The following is an 18,398-nucleotide window of genomic DNA, read 5'->3' as shown; positions in this document are numbered from 1 at the left end:
CAAGACGTATTGGCTTTGCCAATGCTTGTTTTGTTTAAGCACAGGGAAAATAAGTGATTTGCCCTGAATCACATGGAATGTAGAGCCGAGCCGGGTCACAAACTTGGTTCGCAGTTTTAAACTCGGCATCTCTGGCCGTTAGGCCACATCGCCTATATGTAGACAGCAGGGACCTGCCACAACATTATTAACAAGTGCAGATGGCCCTTCTATGTGCAAGCTAAGCATGAGCAAAATAGCCCTGCTGTCCCAGAAAACACTGTTGAGTGTTGGCGAGTACACTGCACTGTATCGTGTGCTGGTGTGGCCCTGCTACACTCCGTATTACGGTAACCTCTCCACGCCCTCCGCTCTCTGTAGAGGCTTTAAAAGGAATTCCCTCCTTACAGTAAGACACTGAACGAGAGAACAAATTGGATTGTGAGCCTGACCCTCGCGCTGCCTCCTCCCATGTCTGTGTCCCCGTCCCTCTGACTCTTGATGTGTGTATCTCTCTGTCTCATTATATATATATGGCCCTCAGCCATCGTTTTGCCTGTTCCTCTGTCTGAGCGAGTCTGTGTCCTTCTATCTTACCCCAGTCTTGTCCCTCTCACTGTCCATGCCCCTGTTACTCTTCAGCCCCCTCCCTCCCTGTGCCTTCATCTCTCTGTCCCCCTCTACTTCTGCCGGTCCGGCTTGGTGCGTCTCGCTCCTTTTCGCCCTGTGGTTCTGTTGACCTCACTCCTTCTACCTGTCACTGACTCTCTGCCTTCTTTTTGTTCCTTCATCTGACCCTGTCACACTGTCTGTCTCTTTCCTTCTGTCTTGATATTGCGGCCTTCCTCCGTAACCCTGCCTCAGTCACGCGACTTGCTCTTGTTTGTCTCCGCGTCTTGGTTTCCGTCCCCCAGTGTTTGTCCCACGTTATGCCCCTTGTATGTCCATCTTTCGGTCTGCCTCTCTTCCCCTGACATCTCCGCCTGTCTTTCTGTCGGCACCCCAGCTATGTGCCCCAGAAGTTACGGCTTTCCCCCAACTAACCCTGAAGGAATTACTGATCACAGAATCCTAGCCCCTTGAAGCAGCAGGGCACCCTGAAGCAACTTCCCACTCTGGAGCAGGAGCTACCTCGGAGCCCACCCAGCAGCCACCGAAACTGGAGCACCCTCGGCATCTGGTGCACTTACCACCATGGAGCTCCCACAACCTGGTATGTACACGTTTATTAATATTTGCAAGCTATCCTTTCAGTGAGCGACAGTTCAGACTGTGTTTGTAGAATCGCAGATCACAGAGCCAACTGCGCTCACTTCGAGAGCTAGGATTCGGGAACAGGTCACGTTCATCCGAGAGGGGTGCCCACGTCAGAACAGGACTAATGCGTTCCTACTGTGTGAAGGCTGTGCCAATCGTAAATTATGGGAAAAGGTGACGGTTGAAGTGTTTGAATTAATCTCCGTGTCTGGTTCTTTTTTAGGTGCATTCTAGTCCATCTTTAATTCACTTTTTTTGCCCACCATGCCACTGTATTCTGAGGCAGTCATGTGCACGTCAGTCTTGGCCCTGCTCCAGCAGGAACATTCCTGTCTAAACTGTCAGGCCAGGTCCGCTCCAGATAAGAAGAGCACAGTCAGTCCTGATCACGTTCAGTCTGAGGCTGAGCACAGTGAAGACCGGAGCAACATCTGTTTTTTCCCACCATGCCAGTGCAGACAGAGGCCAGCCATTTGCAGTTCATATACAGTCTCGGTCCTACTCTGGTAGGAAGAGTCCATCACAAACTGGCCAGGTCCCCACTAGATGGAACACATGAACCCCAGACCATTATTAACCTTTTGGACTTTATCAGTGAGGTGTGACTTGAGTCCAGTCCATGCCATAGTAAGCGCAAGTACAATGTCTGGGCATACCTGTGACACTTAGGGCGTATCACTTACAAAATAGAAAAAAGGAATGGGTGGAATGCTTGAAATAGACTCAGCCACTAGGAATTACTCAAAGTTGCGTTACATTTTAGTCCCTCATGTTTCTTGCCTACTGTGTCATTCTAGATAGACCAACCATAGACAAATCCCTCATGCTCACGATCAATATGATTTAGTGCAGCTGAGATAGACAAACCCGGTCCCTCTAGAGCAGAGGTCTCCAAACTTTTTAACGCTGCGCCCCCCCAGCTGAAAAATAAAAACCATTGGTCCCCCTCCTCAGAATTTTGCACAATTATTGTATAAAGACGGCAATGTTTAAATATGTCTAGACCTATTTAAACATTGCAGTTAAGTACTGTTATCTTTTTAAAGTTGCAATAACATGCTTCTGCTTAAAACAAAGGCCTGTTATGTGTGTAATGCTTCTTTTTGGCAAAGTCTGGCGCCCCCCCTGTGATCACTTGAGGCCCCCCTAGGGGGGCCCGCCCCCCAGTTTGAAGACCTCTGCTCTAGAGAGAAGCACAAGCCACCCCCACACTTGCTTCAGCCTTTGGACCTCATAATCGTTTCCTATTTTGAGCCCGTGGTCGCAGCAAGGGCCCACCAGCACTTTTTTTTGGTAGGGGCTTAGCAGGGGGTGCGGGAAGGGAGACTGGCGTTTATTTTTCTTCATCTAAATTTGACTCGGAAAAACAAAGTGAAAAACACAGAAGGGGTAAAGAAGAAAGACAAAGACAGAAGAATTGTGGGAAAGGAAGAAAGTAGGAAGCTGGCAGAGTGAGATAAGGGGCAGGCAGTGTCTGGTGGTGTAGTAAAGTGGGATGAGGTGGAATCAATACTTCGAAGCCTTGGTAGTCGGTACACCACCATTCAAAAGCTTCGGCCATTGTTGTCTGAGCAAACTTTGAAACCCACCATTTATTAACTTACAAATTAAGCTTTGCTCATAATTGAGTGGCAACTTCAGTCCAATGCCGCAATGAGCATGGGCCCCACCGTAATTAGGGCATCTGACTTAAAAAAAAAAAGTGTAATTGGTAGAATGCTTAAATTTATCTGAACTGCTGGTAATTACTCAGTGCTGCATGCTGGGCCAACACTTTTTTGGCCAGCATGTCATTCTAGACAGAGGCCTGCCATGTGCGAATTAGTCTTGTTCTTTCTCCAGTAGGAGCAGTTAAACCCAAAATGCCAGGCCAGGTCCCCTTCAGAAGGTAGCACAAGTAACACATATTGGTTTTAGCCTACTGGGCCTCATTAGTCCAGTGGTACAGTGAACACAGGGCCCACAGTTGGGCATAATTGTTGTACTTGGGGCATCTCCCTTAAGAAAAAAGAAATTGCGTGAAATAATCAAAGCAGCTGGTAATTACTTGGGGCAGTATTCCAGTTCATCCTGTGTTTTGTCCATGAGGCCACTGTAAAAGGAGATCAGCCAAAGTCATGGTCCTGCTCCAGTAGGAACAGTCCAGTCTGAAGTGTCATACCGGGTCCACTCCAGATGAGAACAGAAGCATCCTCAGTTCGGTTTTGGCCCTTACCATTGCAGACTATGGGCTGGACAATGTCACGGTTATGCTGTAGCAAGGCGTTTCAACATAAGGCCACGTTAATACTTGGGGCAAGGTCAAAGTGATCAAGCCACTTCTAGTTACGATCAAGACTGTTAATGTTATGTCAATATGTAGCGCTCACTAGCGCTCAGGAGAGTATGCTTGTGCTGAGCAGGTGTCTCTAGCCACACCTTGGGCCTAGTGATAGTACTCACTCAGGGCTTCAGCTTCATTAATGTTTCAGGCAATGACCACATTTGTATATCGTAGGTAGGCCCAAGACCGGGTAATGCTCTTAAAATGAGCATGACTTGACCACCTTTAAACTAAGGGCAGGATTCCAAACCATGACATTTTTGTACATTCTGATCAGACCAGGCAAGAGTCACTCTGGACAGAGTTCGGGGCCACTGTGGTTCTCAGTTCTGTTGAAGGTGTGAAAAAGTTACAAGACCAGGCACTTTTGGGCTGTGTACAGAGTTCAAGACGGGGCAATGTTGATACAACAAAAAATCTTGCCACTTTCGCACCACAGCCATTGAGTATTTGAGACCATGCAATGTTTGGGAAGGAATGGTTTGAAGTTTAGGCCAGGTTCTTACTAGGGGCAGAATTGTTTAGAACCAGGCTATGTTCACTGCGTGGATCAGATTATTGGTAAGGTAATGGTCATCCTGTGGCTGTGCCCCCTGAATATTGAAGATAGAATACCATGGTATGAAATATCAAGAACAAAATATCAACACCTAAATATTGAAAGGTAAGTATAGATTTTCTATACTTAACTCCACATATATTTTCTTTGCATCATATATATATATATATATATATATATATATATATATATATATATATATATATATATGTAATGCATAGATGTGGAGTTAGGAACAGTAAATCTATACTTCTTCTATATGCACTTGCATTTCTTTATTTTGGTCCTCAATATTTGTCCACAGTATTTCTATATTCGATACTTAGTAATACAATCATATTATGCTAAGACCAGGCCACCATCATATTATTGTCATGTTTCAGAAACAGACAAAAGTCCTGCTATGAACAAGATTACGAACCTTACCAGGCACTGGGGATTCAGAAGAATACAGCAGTTCTGTTGTGGGCAGGATTCTGGACGAGAAGACCACTGTAGTATCACGGACAGGGTTCAGAACCAGATCATGCTAATATAATGGTCAGACCTTCTTAGGACCGATATCACGACCACTTGATGCTCATAGTGTAGTTAAGTTTCAGTACCAAGCCATGTTTGTACAAGGGCAGGAATCAACAGCAGGGCACGTTTATTCAGGAGGGCAGATTTTAGACCAGAACACATTCATACAAAGGACAAGCTTATCCAACCAGCAGGAAACGGAAGCAGGCTGCTTGCAAGAGTCAGAACCATGCCATATTTGTCATGGGCAGCTGGGGTTCCTGGTTATGGGATTTCATTTTTTAAGTAAATCACATTGCCAGGGATTTCCAACTGAACGTGAGTTACAGCCTACAATCGACTCAGGGGACTACCTGTGGTGCATGGGACAGACTAGTACCACTCATGGTCCATGACTGGCTAGGAGAGAACCGTACACCATCCATGGGCTAAGGTGAGGGAGGGTCAAGACTTGTCCCATGGATCAGAGATGAAATGAACACCATCTATGGGCCACAAGTGTGACCCTTAGATTATGCATGCCCATCAGCGAGAAAGAGTAGAGACTCGCACCACCCACGGGACATGAGTGGGAGCGGTGCGAGACTCCAACACTCACAGGCCATGAAGTCTGAAGGCACTCACCCTGGCGGGCACCATCACCAACCCACAGCAACAAGGGGCAGAGGTAAGAGACTCGCAGCATCCACAGCGATCTTCCCACCCATGACCAAAAGGATAAGCTTTTTTCCAAGTATTTTCGATAAGACGTTTTTAGTGGGAAGTCTGGCTGAACTTGTTATGGTCCTCTCTGCTAGGCTTATCTACCACTATGACAGACCCGTTTTACCTCCATGTAAAGAAACAAGCACTGTGGTTCTGTGTCAGTAGTGCCAAGCTAAAGTGTTTGTCATCCTGCCCCACCTGCAGTCACTGAATCTTAGACGTACAGTAGCAGCCCTTGTAGGGCCCAATGCCAGACAGAGGAGGGTTCTAAGCACTTCATAGAGAGATTGTGTTAAAATCGTTTACGACTCGGCACCCAGGATACTGGAGGGGTGGAAAAATGGCCTTGGTATTTACTGTTTTTCCTCCCAGATTCCTTCAGAGACTTACATGCGGCTGAGTGGGGTAGGGCTTAGCTGTCTGTGAACAGTGAGATGTATAAATGTTCACAGTGGCTAAGTTCCACTTCCCTGTGCTGTCCTCTTCAAGATACGCTGCCTGCCAGACCAAGAGTGCACCTAACCGAATAGCAGACAGGGCACTGGCGAAGTGCAAACATGTCCAAGAGCAGTTTACTTGTCAGGATGTCTAAAAGGAGGCTACAGGCATGCCTAATGTGCAAGTAAGTGCAGCTCACACCAGGCTTGCACATGTAAATTCCATCCAGATCCAGCCTGACGTAAAGCGAAGTGCAGCTCTCACCAGCTTAACCATACAGGTAAGTGTAGACATGCTGTTTGAGAAAATGCAGTTGAAACCCAGATCTGCTATGAAAGAAAGCACATGTGCCCACTTGTGATCTATAGGTAAGGGTAGAATACAACCAGGCCTGCCTTTATATGTAAGTGAAGCATATACCCAGGCTTGCTTTGCATGTTTGTATCCCACACAAATGCACACTGTATGTGTAAATGCACTCTATCTAGTCCAGGTATACAGACAAGCACAGTCTGCATCCAGATGTACAGTACATCCCATGCCCAGCTTGCAGGTAACAGCAGCCTCTGCACCCAAGCAAGCATCTTAGGTATGTTTAGCCCACCCTCGGGCCTGCAGTACAGGTAAATGCAGACCACAGAAGTTTACAGCGGCACTCCGCGATTATATTGCATGTGTACATGACAATAAGATTGTGTCCACTATATTGACCTAACTATTACATGCAAGGTACGCCTATGTACGTAGATGTGGAAGCAAGAACAGTAAATATATTTTTACCAGGTGGGGCAATATACAAGAGAATGTGGACAGGGTGCATGGAGGGGGATAGACTGATCGGACAAGAGTAGCATCAAAAAGACAGGGATCAGAAGTAGAGAGGGGACATGAGGTCAGACAGTAGGATTCGGGAGAGAAGGGGCAGGGAGACCGGGAGCTGGTGGGGGGGGGGTCACAGGGACTAGCAAAGAGAGAGTCAGAGGGGTCTCATGGCTAGGGACACCTGCAGAATGAAAGTGAGAGGATGAGAGAGTGAGAACAAGAGATGTATGGGGAATGTGGAAAAAGAAGCGGAGATATGTGGAGGGGAAAATAGAAATCAAGAGATTGAGTGAGGAGAGAAGTAGGAGGGGAGGGCAAAAGAGAGAAATACATTTCCTTGTTAAAGTGTGGACAAGAGAGTGTACAGTTTGATTAATGGATGAAAAAAAGTAGTTTTAATAAAGGACAAGGGAGAAAAAGATTGACAGGTTGAAGAGGCGGGTGAGTGGACTTGGACTAGAGGAAGAAGAACTATCTTGAGAGTGTTATTGTGTACACGGGAGCAGTCAGTACATGCCAAGAAATCATTGTCAACCAACAAGAGTGTTTGGAAAAGAATCATGTGGACAGGAGCTTAACATTTTTGGTGAGATAATGCTTCAGCAAGGTGGTTACCAATTTCCAAATTAACCAGTCCATTTGTTTTTTGCTATTTTTGCCTAGGTCCTGTATCTCTGGTCAGTCTGAAAGGTTGCTCAAGGAGTTGACTTTCCTTCTCAGCTCAATGGGACTTCTGGTGGCTATGTGGCTGGAAGGACAACCGTCAGTAGCTCTTATTTCCTGTTGGTTTGTGTTCCACATTTTTCAAACCTGTGAAAAGCTGGTAGGAGAGACAGTAGGGAATTTTCCTACTTTCTCAGAAAAAAGACAGCTTTCGAGGCATTACAGAAACTACTCTGTTATTGTATGGGCGTCGTATGCCACACCACATGCAAGTGCTCACACGGAATGTCTGGAGAGTCCGGTAAGGGAGATACAGCATGAAACCTTTTTAACTGTTTAAAGGCAGCACCTGCTCTAGTCAAACAAGGACAGAAGAGTCCCCAAAAACCGCGAGCGCGCAAACACACACACACACACACACACACACACACTCTCGATCTCGATCTCTCGATCTCTATATCGAGACAGTACTTCAACACAACACTGCAGCACACATTTCATCTCCCAGTCAGCCAACTCATAACTGCCACTTGCACAAATGAAACACCTCAGGCCTCGAGCACACACACAGTCTTTGATTGTAAACATGGGATGATGCCTACGTAGAGTAATATAGCAACACTATTGAAAACAACGCAAAACACGGGTAAAGCTGGCACTGGACAGATCACTTTAAGTGTACAGCCCATACTGAGCAGCACCGTCGCCTAATTGCCTCTGTTGCACTGGAGCCAGATTTGCTACCTGCAGGTGTTGAGTTGAATGTTTAGGATGGTGCAGAACCCTGCAGTGGGAAGGTAAGCTGAACCCAGCCTGCCACTTGTCACTCAACCGAGCTTTCCCATCTCCTAAGTGAATAATTATAAATGTGTATTAGTTGGTTAACATGACCATGCATTTGATACTATATGTATTTGAGATTGTGTTCTCAGTCATTTAATTAAATGTAATAAAATTGGAAACTTGTGGACACCAAATATTGTGCTATCTGCAGAGCATAATTGTATAGGGAATTTCTTTAATTTCCCACAAAACAATGTTAGAACAGAGGCACTGATTTGTTTTAGTTTTGTGTGGGGGCCAGCTCTGCAGCGTTTGACAACCAATATGTTTCTGATACCCTACATATAACTAAAATCTCAGGTCATCCAAGAGATCTGAAGCTGACTGAACTAGCAGATGAGTGCCAAGTAATAGTACTTTAAGGTAAAATGGTTAATGTGGCTGATGTGCAAACCACACCGTGGCATAGTATATTATAAGTTAAAAAAAACAGAGCATAAGATACACTCAAATCGTTTGAAATATTGAAGATGCAATTAAAACGACTACAATGTTGTTCATTTCGATCCATACTAAATTGGGCAGCGAATCCTAGAAACGGAAATAAAATGTTTTCAGTGCTTTGTCTCCCAAGCTAGTGTTTCTTGCCTTTTTAAATTGAGACATCTTGCATAGTGTCACCGTTACTCCACATTTTGCTCAATTTTACCTTTGCTTTTATGACCAGCATTTTGGTAGCCGTAATGGAATTTTATACCAGGTATACTTTGGATTAGCCAGGAAATACACTTTTAAATGGCACAAGGACATATTTCAACCAACAAAATAGCAAATCAAAGCAGTTTTAACCATGTACACACCACCCCGATTAAAATAATGTGCTTTGTTTTGTGTTTACACTTTTAGGGCCAGATGCAGCAAAGGTTTTTACCCATTCTGTGTCTATGGGAAAAAGTGTTTGTACATATGGCCCTTAATCTCTTAAAAGTGTTCCCATGCTATTTGAGATTAGAGAGAATTATGGGCCATATGTACGAAAGCTCTTTCTCATAGACACAGCACGGGTAAAATCCTTTGGTACATCTGGCCCTATATTCATTTGTTTTTCTCTTGTTGCTGACATTTTGTGTAATATTTGCAATTTTTAGTTTATAAAGCAAGCAGACCACTGCTTAATTTGCGCAGGTAGTTGCAGATCGAGCTCATCAGCACTTATTTTTCCTCAACAGACTTTGATCCACAGCGAGAGAAAGCCACAAAAGTGGGAAAGGAGGAGAAAGAAAAAATGAAAAAAAGTGACAAAGGTGTGAGGTGGAATCAAGACTAAACAGCCCTTGGTATCTGACTTTTTGAGCACCTGAACAAAACTTTGAGCCCCCGGCACTTATTCGTTTACAAATTAAGCACTGAAGCAGGCTGTTTTTCTACAGGTGTGTTATAAACCCTTGACATACTTATGGCCTTCTCCTTTCTCATTGCCCTCACTTTGTATTCAGATAAAGGGAACATGATTAGAAACAATGTGCCAAAAGTTGCCTGATATTTAGGGTCGAGCATGCAAGTGCACGTGCTACCACACACGTCTCACTTGCAAGACTGTTGTGTACAGTGAAGTGCTCGGAGCCTGCTTGGCTTGCGTGGCACTTTTCTTTCCACCCTCGTAATTCATCCACTTTAGGCCTTGCATCATTTCCATTCCTTTCTGTGGCGCAGGGACCAAGCAGTGATTGCTTCATTCAAATTAATTAGTGCCCACACAATGCTCCAGATTGTGATCGAGGTATTATTTAGTTCTTAACTTCTAGTGCCCTGGAAACAGGAGCCTTGTGGCTAGCAAAAATTTACCCAGTGGGACAAACAAATTTCCAAACTTTTTTTTTTTATAGCTACTCCAACCCAAAACAATCTGCCCCATTCCATTCCAATCCACCTAACCTCATCCCAGTTCAATCCACCCACTCAAACCCAATTCACCCCACTACAGTCCACCCCACACCAATACAATTCAGCCCAGTCCAGTTTACCCCACTCCAATCCATCTCTTCCCCGTCCAGTTCACCCCACCCCAGTTCAATCCATCTCATTCCTATCCACCACACTCCAATCATCCAAATCCCAATCCAACCCACCCTACCCCATTCATTTCCACCCACTACAATCAAATCCACCGTACTCAGATCCAATCTCCCACACCACCCCCAGTCCATCCCACTCCAATACAACCCACTGTAATCCTCCCTACCCCAGCTCAAACCACCCCACTTCAAACCACCTTAATCTACCCCACTTCAATCCAGTCCACCACTCTCCAATCATCCACCCCACACCAGTCACAGCCACCCACCCCACTCAGTCTAATCCCCCTCACTCCATTCAAGTCCACCCCAATCCTATCCACCCGACTCCAGTCCACCTCACTCCAATCCAGGCCAATCCAGTCCACTTCACCTCCATGCAATTCACCCCAGTCCAATCCGTCCCACCACAATCCAATCCACCCCATCCCAATTCAGTCCACCCCACCCCACGTCACCCCACTCTACTGTAATCTATCCCGTCCCATCACTGCACTCCAATCCAGCCCACCCAACTCTAATCCCATCCACCCCATCCCACTCAATCCAGTTCAGTCCACACCACCATACTCCAATCCACTCCATCCAGTCTAATCCAGCACACCCCACAACATTTCAATCCACCCCATTCCAATCTACCTTACTCACTCCAATCCACCACACTCTACTCCAATTCATCCACTCCATCCCAATCCAATATACCCCACTCTAATCCATCCAGCCCACCTCACTCCACTCCAATCCAATCCATCCAGCCACCCCCTCTCCAACCCACTCCAACCCACCCTAATCCATCCACCCCACTCAATCCTATCCACTATACTCCAGTCCAGTTTACCCCACTCCAGTGAATCTATTCCACCCCACTCCAGTCCAATCCAGCCCAGTACATTCTACCCCACTCTAATCCAACACACCTCATCCCGGTCCAATCCACCCCACCCCACCCCAGTCCAATCCATCCCACTCCAGACCAAAACACCACACTCCGATCATCCAAATCCCAATCCAACCCACCCCAGTCCTTTCCACACCACTCCAATCCAATCCACCTCACTCTATGCCAGTCCCCCACACCACCCCAGTCCATCCCACTCCAATACAATCCACAGTAATCCGCCCCTCTCCAATCAATCCACCCCACACCAATCAAAGCCATCCAACCCACTTGACTCCAATCCACTCCATGCCAATCAGATACACCCCAGTCCAATCCACTTGACTCCAGTCCACCCTCTCCAGCCCACCTCACTCCAATGCACCCCAGTCCACTTCACCTCAATCCATCCCACCCCAGTCCAATCCATCCCACCCCAATCCAGTCCACTCCACTCTACCCTAATCTATCCCAGTCCATCCCAGTTCAGTTTACTGCTCTCCAATCCAGCCAGCCAGCACACGCCAATCCAGTTCAGTCCACCCCACCACACTCCATTTCACACAACCCAATCCAATCCAGCACATTCCACAACATTTCAATCCACCCCACTCCAGTCGACCCCCCCACTCCAATTCACCACATTCTACTCCAATCCATCCACTCTATCCCGGGGGGGGGGTCACTTCAGCTCTGGACAAATTAGGGGTGGTCCCAGCTGAAGTGGTCACTCCTTGTTTTTCCTGAGTTTCTCAACACATTTGCTGCCAAAAGTGGGGCTTTGTCCAGGGGGTGGGCATCTCCAGTAGCAGGAGTGCCCTGGGGCACTCTAACATGAGGCCTGAGCCTTTGAGGCTCACCACCAAGTGTAACAGTTCCTGCAGAAGGGAGGTGTGAAGAACCTCCACCCAGAGTAGGCTTTGTTTCTGGCGTCAGAGAGCACAAAGGCCCTCACGCCAGGGGGTCAGAAACTTGTCTGCTAGTGGCAGGCTGGCACAGACCAGTCAGTCCTAAACTAGCGGATTGGGTAAAATACAGGGGGTATCTCGAAGATGCCCTCTGTGTGCTTTTTTTAGAATAAATCCAACACTGGCATCAGTGTGGGTTTATTGTGCTGAGCAGTTTGATACCAAACTTCCCAATATTCACTGAAGCTGTTATGGTGCTGTGGAGTTCGAAATGACAATCTCCCAGACCATATACTTAATATGGCCACACTGCACTTACAATGTCTAAGAATGGACTTAGACACTGTAGGGGCATATTGCTCATGCAGCTATGCCCTCACCTGTGGTATAGTGCACCCTGCCTTAGGGCTGTGAGGCCTGCTAGAAGGGTGGCTTACCTATGCCACAGGCAGTATTTTGTGAGCTTGGCACCCTGAGAGGGATGCCATGTCGACTTTGCCTTTTTCTCCCCACCAACACACACAATCTGCAATGGCAGTGTGCATGTGTTTGGGTGGCATAATACATGCTGCAGCCCTTACGGAACCTCCCTGGCCCTTGGTACCACTGGTACATTTTATAAGGGACTTATCTGTGTACCAGAGATGTGCCAATTGTGGAAACTATGGTATGGTTTTAGGGAAAGAACATTGGTGTTGGGGACTGGTTAGCAGGATCCCAGCACACTCTGTCAAGTTGGCATCAATATCAGGCAACAATTGTGGGGATTGGAGGGGGGAAATTGCAACAATGGCCAGTTTCCTACAGGCAGTAATGGAAATAGCCTGTGATTGCTCCTGAAAGTACTACACAAAGAAGCAATACCAGCAGTGGAAGGTCTTCCAATCTTCTTTACCTTTGCTGGAAGGCATTCCACTTATGTAGTCTCTTACAGATGTAGCACTACTGCCAGAACTTGGAGGATTTCAGATTACCCCTCAGCTCTGCACCAGGCTACTGTAATCACTTATGTGAACATTGGTCCAGTCTACTGGTGTGTTTAAGCTGCAGTAGAAAGATAATCTTCTAGGGTTCTCCTTTCCATGATAAGGTACTTCTAGACTTTTTGCTTTCACACCAGAGTACCTTGTTGGGTACACATTCACCTTTGGGTACATTCCTTACCTTCCTCTCCTTCGGTTCAAAGAGTGCCCTCCTGAATGTTAAAATGTCTACCATCCCTTTGAACCAGGATGCGTTTTGTGTGATGGAGGTGCTAACAGGGACGTACCTAGGGTTTAATTTGTAAGAAAAAAAAAATGCTGGGACCCATGTTTTTGTTCAGAAGCCCAGGCCGGCGGCATTGAAGGTCGGGGTGACAAGGATGTGTGGTCTTATTCCACCCCCTCCCTTTCATCCGGCACAAAGCACTCCCTGCTGCTTTAGCTCACTGCTGCGGTTTCTTTTTCAGCCCTGCTTACTCACTTTGTCACTGTTTTACCGTCTTTCTTTCCCTTCTTTTTTGGGGTATTTGGCCCTCTCTTGCTCTGGATCAAAGGTTTTAATTTTTAGGAACAATAAGTACTGGACCCCAAAAATGAGTGCCAGTGGACCCCACTTGAAACCACTGACTCGCATTAAGCACCGTGCGTAAGGCCAGCCCGTGCGGAGCATGCGCCCTCTAGCCCATCAGAGGGTCCTCATTTTGCCGAAGCCCAATGAACATCTGGGAGACATGGTACTCTCGGGGGCCCTCTTCATGTTCTGCAGGGAGGCTTCATCGCTTTGTGTTACGACACTGATTGCTAACACCTGGCAGTTGTGGAGCTCAGTGCGCACTTTGAGCCCCAAGTGAATGCCGACCACGAAAGATTCATGCTGAGCGAATAAAAACGCGTAGAAGAGGAATCGAATTACCATTGTCATGCATTGCTGCCTATGTACTTCTGTGACCCGGGTGACCGGCTCGGGTGATCAGAGTTCCAGTTAGTAACAGTGTGTCATCTTATTCTTCTGGATCCCTGCAAGCCTTTAACGTCAAAGCTGCGTCTGTGGAGATATCATGGACTCTTGAATGCTAAGGCAAGGCACGTGGGGAAAGCTATCTGTTTTGCTGCATCTTCGATAAATGCAAAAAAAAACATTCGCTCCATTTCGACAGATTGCTTTCTGTGCACAGCACGAGGACCCCCGTGCGTTGGGTAGATGAATGTGTGGGGCTGTCAATAGGTAGAGTGTATCGAAGGGCCATTTTTAGAGCAGCCCTTGTGACTCAATGACTGCGGCTCTTTTCCACTTCATATCCACCATGTGTTTAAAAAAAAAAACAAGACAAATATCAACGACACTAATTGTGCGACACTGGTTTTGTTTTTTTCCGATATATTTGCACTTATAAATATTTTCATTTCTGCATGAGAACAGATTTTCTTTCTAAACAAACATTTTCATTTAGGTCTCCGTCAGTTTTTGGGTGTCACTTCTCATTTCCTAACCATAAAAACACATTTACTTCCGTCCTCGGCTTGATAAGAAATCCCGCTGTTCTCAGAGTGGAAAACAAGCAGTTAAAAGGACCGCGAAAGGCTATAACCTGCCCCCACATCTGGTGATAACATTTACTTACACCGTGAGAAATCCTATTAGCACTTGCAAATTCACGATGAAGGCTAAAAACATGAATTCGCACTCAGTGCTAATTGTGCACTCAAAACAAATTTAAGTGAGCAAGTCAGAGTATAAATTGGACCAAACGGTTACTTTTCTTGTTAAGCATACAAAATAATCATAGATCTACAGATATTTAAGTTACAAATGTATTTAAAAAACACTCGTATATTACAGGGATAATACGTCTATAGTTTACAATTAACATGAATACGTTATACAAACTAATGTAAGGTGTTTTTCTTTAAGACGTGTTCTGCAACTAGGAATATCATGAAATCTTTCATTGATTTGTTTGTTTATATCTCCTGCCACCTGCTGGTAGGATTGGGAATAGTCTGCCAGTATTTCGTTTTTGGCTTAATAGCTGTTTAAAACTTTTTATCAGTTTTATTTTGTGGGTCCCTTAAGCAGGAAATGGACGTCAGGATTTGCAGTCTGCCTGGGCTTGAGGGGATGTGTGATAGGAGAAGGATCTTCCCCTCAAGCTCAGGCAGACCGCATCACAGAAGCAGTTCAGGAAGGACGTCTTCAAGACTGAGCAGCACGCCCACCAACAACGCCTTGAGACCCTGCAAGTGATTAGCTGCGCTGTATAAATCACTGATTGATTGATTGGGTCCATCTAAGGCAGAGGTCTCCAAAATTTTTAATGCCGCGCCCCCCCAGTTGAAAAAGAAAAATCATTGGGGCCCCCTCAGAATTTTTCACAATTATTTTTATAAACATGGCATTGTTGAAATATGTCTAAACCTATTTAAACATTGCAGTTAAGTACTGTTACCTTTTTAAAACTGCAATAACATGCTTCTGCTTAAAACAAAGGCCTGTTAGCTGTATAATATTTATTTTGGCCAGAGTCTGGGGCCACCCCTGGGATCACTTCAGGCCCCCCTATGGGGGCCCGCCCCCCAGTTTGAAGACCTCTGATCTAAGGAGACGTCTTTCCCTTTGGTCGCTAACAAAATGCTATATTGAACTGACAAGAACAGTAAAAACCCACCATATGCATAAGATACCCATAAACTCATGAAATATGACAAACCAGGCCCAGACGACACTACAGCCTTTGCTGGAATACGCGTGCACCAGTGAACCGAAGAATAGCCCCATAAGATGGGGGACACTGACATTACACAATCAAGGACACAAAGGCTAACGGGTTATGTAAGTAACGTGTACCATACCCTACAGCCTCCACATAGCAGTCAGCAAACCGGCCCTACCCGTGGGTGCATCAAAGTCAGCGTGGTTGTTGGAACCCATCAACATCATAAGTGTATGATGACTGTTACCACATCACCCTACTCCTCATCTCTACTCACAGGAGCCTTTTTTGATGCCTGCTCTGTCAGTAAAACACCTTAATAAACAGCAAAACCGCTAACAATATTTCCAGGTGTGCCCGGGCAGCTTATGTGGCACGCATGGCCACCATCCCTCATCTATTTTCTGCAAGGTAGCTCAGTGAATTAAATATTCGCTGATATGGACTGGGATCATGCAACATTTCACCAACCTACCAAAGCAAGAGCCATGGTTGTTGTTGTGTCTCATGGATGTTGATGCACTCAGGCTCCTACTTGAGTATAGTTCACTAGCCTTTGCTCTCATATAGTGCTGAATGTCTGTGGTGGTGTTCGGGGCTGTTTGTTGCTTCCTGTACACCCGATGGAAGACTCTGACAGCGCTGAACGCATATGCTTCATTTTTGAATTCCGAGCCTTGGAAAACTAATTTCCCTCCCTCAGGCTTTCATAGGATACGTGCCCAAAAGATGGATCCACCATGCCCCTCAACTTACCCAGATCTCCTTGCTTCCCATCTTCGAGAAAAAAAACCGGCGACTCCTGCATTCAGCAGCCGCTTTTAATAATTTTAAATGTCCCAATCAACACATTCACTTGAGTTCCTACCTCCAGTGAAATTTTTAGTACTTATACTGTTCAGCGTTTTTCTAAACCTAAACACTTCTTTCTCCTTTTATAATTTGCCTGTTAAAAATGGGCTGGTTATATATCTTATTGAGATTCTCCGAAATTATTTTGCGTGTGTTAGATATTGGAAGGATGAAAAAAATCTCCACCGAAACATGACGTCGTATCTTTTGGATGCCATAACTCTACTATTTGATGGCAATGGAATCAACTCAACTTAAAGATGAGCAGGCTGGTAAAAGATATACACAACATCCGAGGAGTCTATAGAGCATCACAGTACTCTTTCTAAGATAACACTGCCAGCTAACTCCTTCGTTTTAAGGGGCATCCCGTTTTCCGTGCTGTGGCCAAATGACAAGTAACACATATAATCATGGTGTGTGTAGCATATTAGGGTCATGTTCAATGCCAGATACTAAAGTCAAGAAATTAAATTTAGTTAATAATAAATATTATATATATATTGTATGATAACCAATAGAGTGCTGCAGTTCAGTTCCATTCAAGTTTATTTATGTTTAGACAAAAGTCTTTAAAACAGTAAGGGGCAGATTTAAGGAAAGTGGTGCTGCACACAGTGCACCGCCACTTTCCTTGCGCTCCTTAGCGCCCCCCTACCGCCACCATCTATGCGCTGTGTCTAAAATACGGCATACCATGGTGCAGGGTAGAGGGCAACAGCATCAAAAATGTTGACACTATCGATGTACTGTTCAGGGTGAGCACCAACATTTTGGCGCTAACCCTGAACAGTACATAGGGGCCCATTGTAAACAATGGTGTGCTCACTTTTAAAGGGCTGCTCTGAGCAGGCATTAAAAGTGGCAAAAAAAAACCCAAAAATTTTTCGGTCCCCCTAATGGGGAGCATCCGCATTGCATACATTATGCCTGGCACTGGCATAATGTAGCGCAAACGGTTACAAAGTGGCACAATGCATTCATCACCCCACTCTGTAAGTCTGGGGCGGAGAAAAGGCTGCCTTAGAATAAAAAAAAATGACACTAAAGTGGCGCTAGGCCCTCTTAAATCAGGGCCTAAATACCTACATAGACATAAAACAGTTCTCTCCCATCCTTCACCACCCTAGCCCTACCAAGTGTGCTCTGCCGAATCAAGGACAATCCTCAGTAACTCCATAAAGTACTTCTAGCAGCCAGTCTATTATATATGACTTCAAGCCCAAGGTTTGTGATCACCACATTACTAGTCCAAACTTGCTTTTAGGAACTTTGTGAGGGCACATGCAACATCCAAAAATTCCATATTCATCAAAAGTGCGAGAGCTTCAGGCCAATTATAAACTTTCTATTTGATACAAAGTGGTTTTAAAATCACACAGCATATCCTTTAAAAACGCAAACAATCTAATAGAAAGTGAACATTAACATTTTGAAACCCTAATCTACACGTACCGTACAATTATCCTCAGCATTCAAAAGTGCATTAATCTTCTCAGGCCTCAAATAACGCACATTCAGAGTGACCTGGAATTTTAAAAGTAGTAGAAGTAAATGGGCATTAGGCAAGGCAGCTATATACAGGAACACCCTCTGATCGATTATCCCAGGATGCCAACAAATGATTTTTTGAGGGTTTACTTTTTAATACCCTAAGTCAGACAACCTTGACTCTCTTTTACATGCCTTTTTCAATTCGCCTTTTTATAGGTGGGAGGCCTCTGCCATCTTGAAATTTTCCATTTGTATAGCCGCAGCAATATTTCGTAATCTGTTCCTAGCCTGCACTGCCCACCTTAAATCACTCTTCACCATTTCCTTTGTACACTGGAAAGATAGCTATTGGGCCTCCACGGAACACACAGTTTTCCCAGAACCTCAGGGTTTATTTGTGGGCCAGGAAATTCCAGGCCTGCAGATCCCCTTCCAATCTTGTCGCCA

The 18,398-nt window shown here is 45.4% G+C and overlaps 1 long non-coding RNA gene across 1 annotated transcript; it reads left to right on the top strand.

The window, feature by feature from the left end:
* The first annotated feature begins 401 nt into the window (after nucleotides 1–401).
* Nucleotides 402–8,671, top strand: LOC138292080 (uncharacterized). The gene is made up of 2 exons (XR_011202580.1): nucleotides 402–1,192; nucleotides 7,269–8,671. It is a non-coding gene; the product is annotated as an uncharacterized lncRNA (long non-coding RNA).
* The last annotated feature ends 9,727 nt before the right edge of the window (nucleotides 8,672–18,398 follow it).

Source organism: Pleurodeles waltl, chromosome 4_2, assembly GCF_031143425.1.
Source record: "Pleurodeles waltl isolate 20211129_DDA chromosome 4_2, aPleWal1.hap1.20221129, whole genome shotgun sequence".
Taxonomy (NCBI): Eukaryota; Metazoa; Chordata; class Amphibia; order Caudata; family Salamandridae; genus Pleurodeles; species Pleurodeles waltl.
This window is presented reverse-complemented; position numbering and strand designations above follow the sequence as displayed.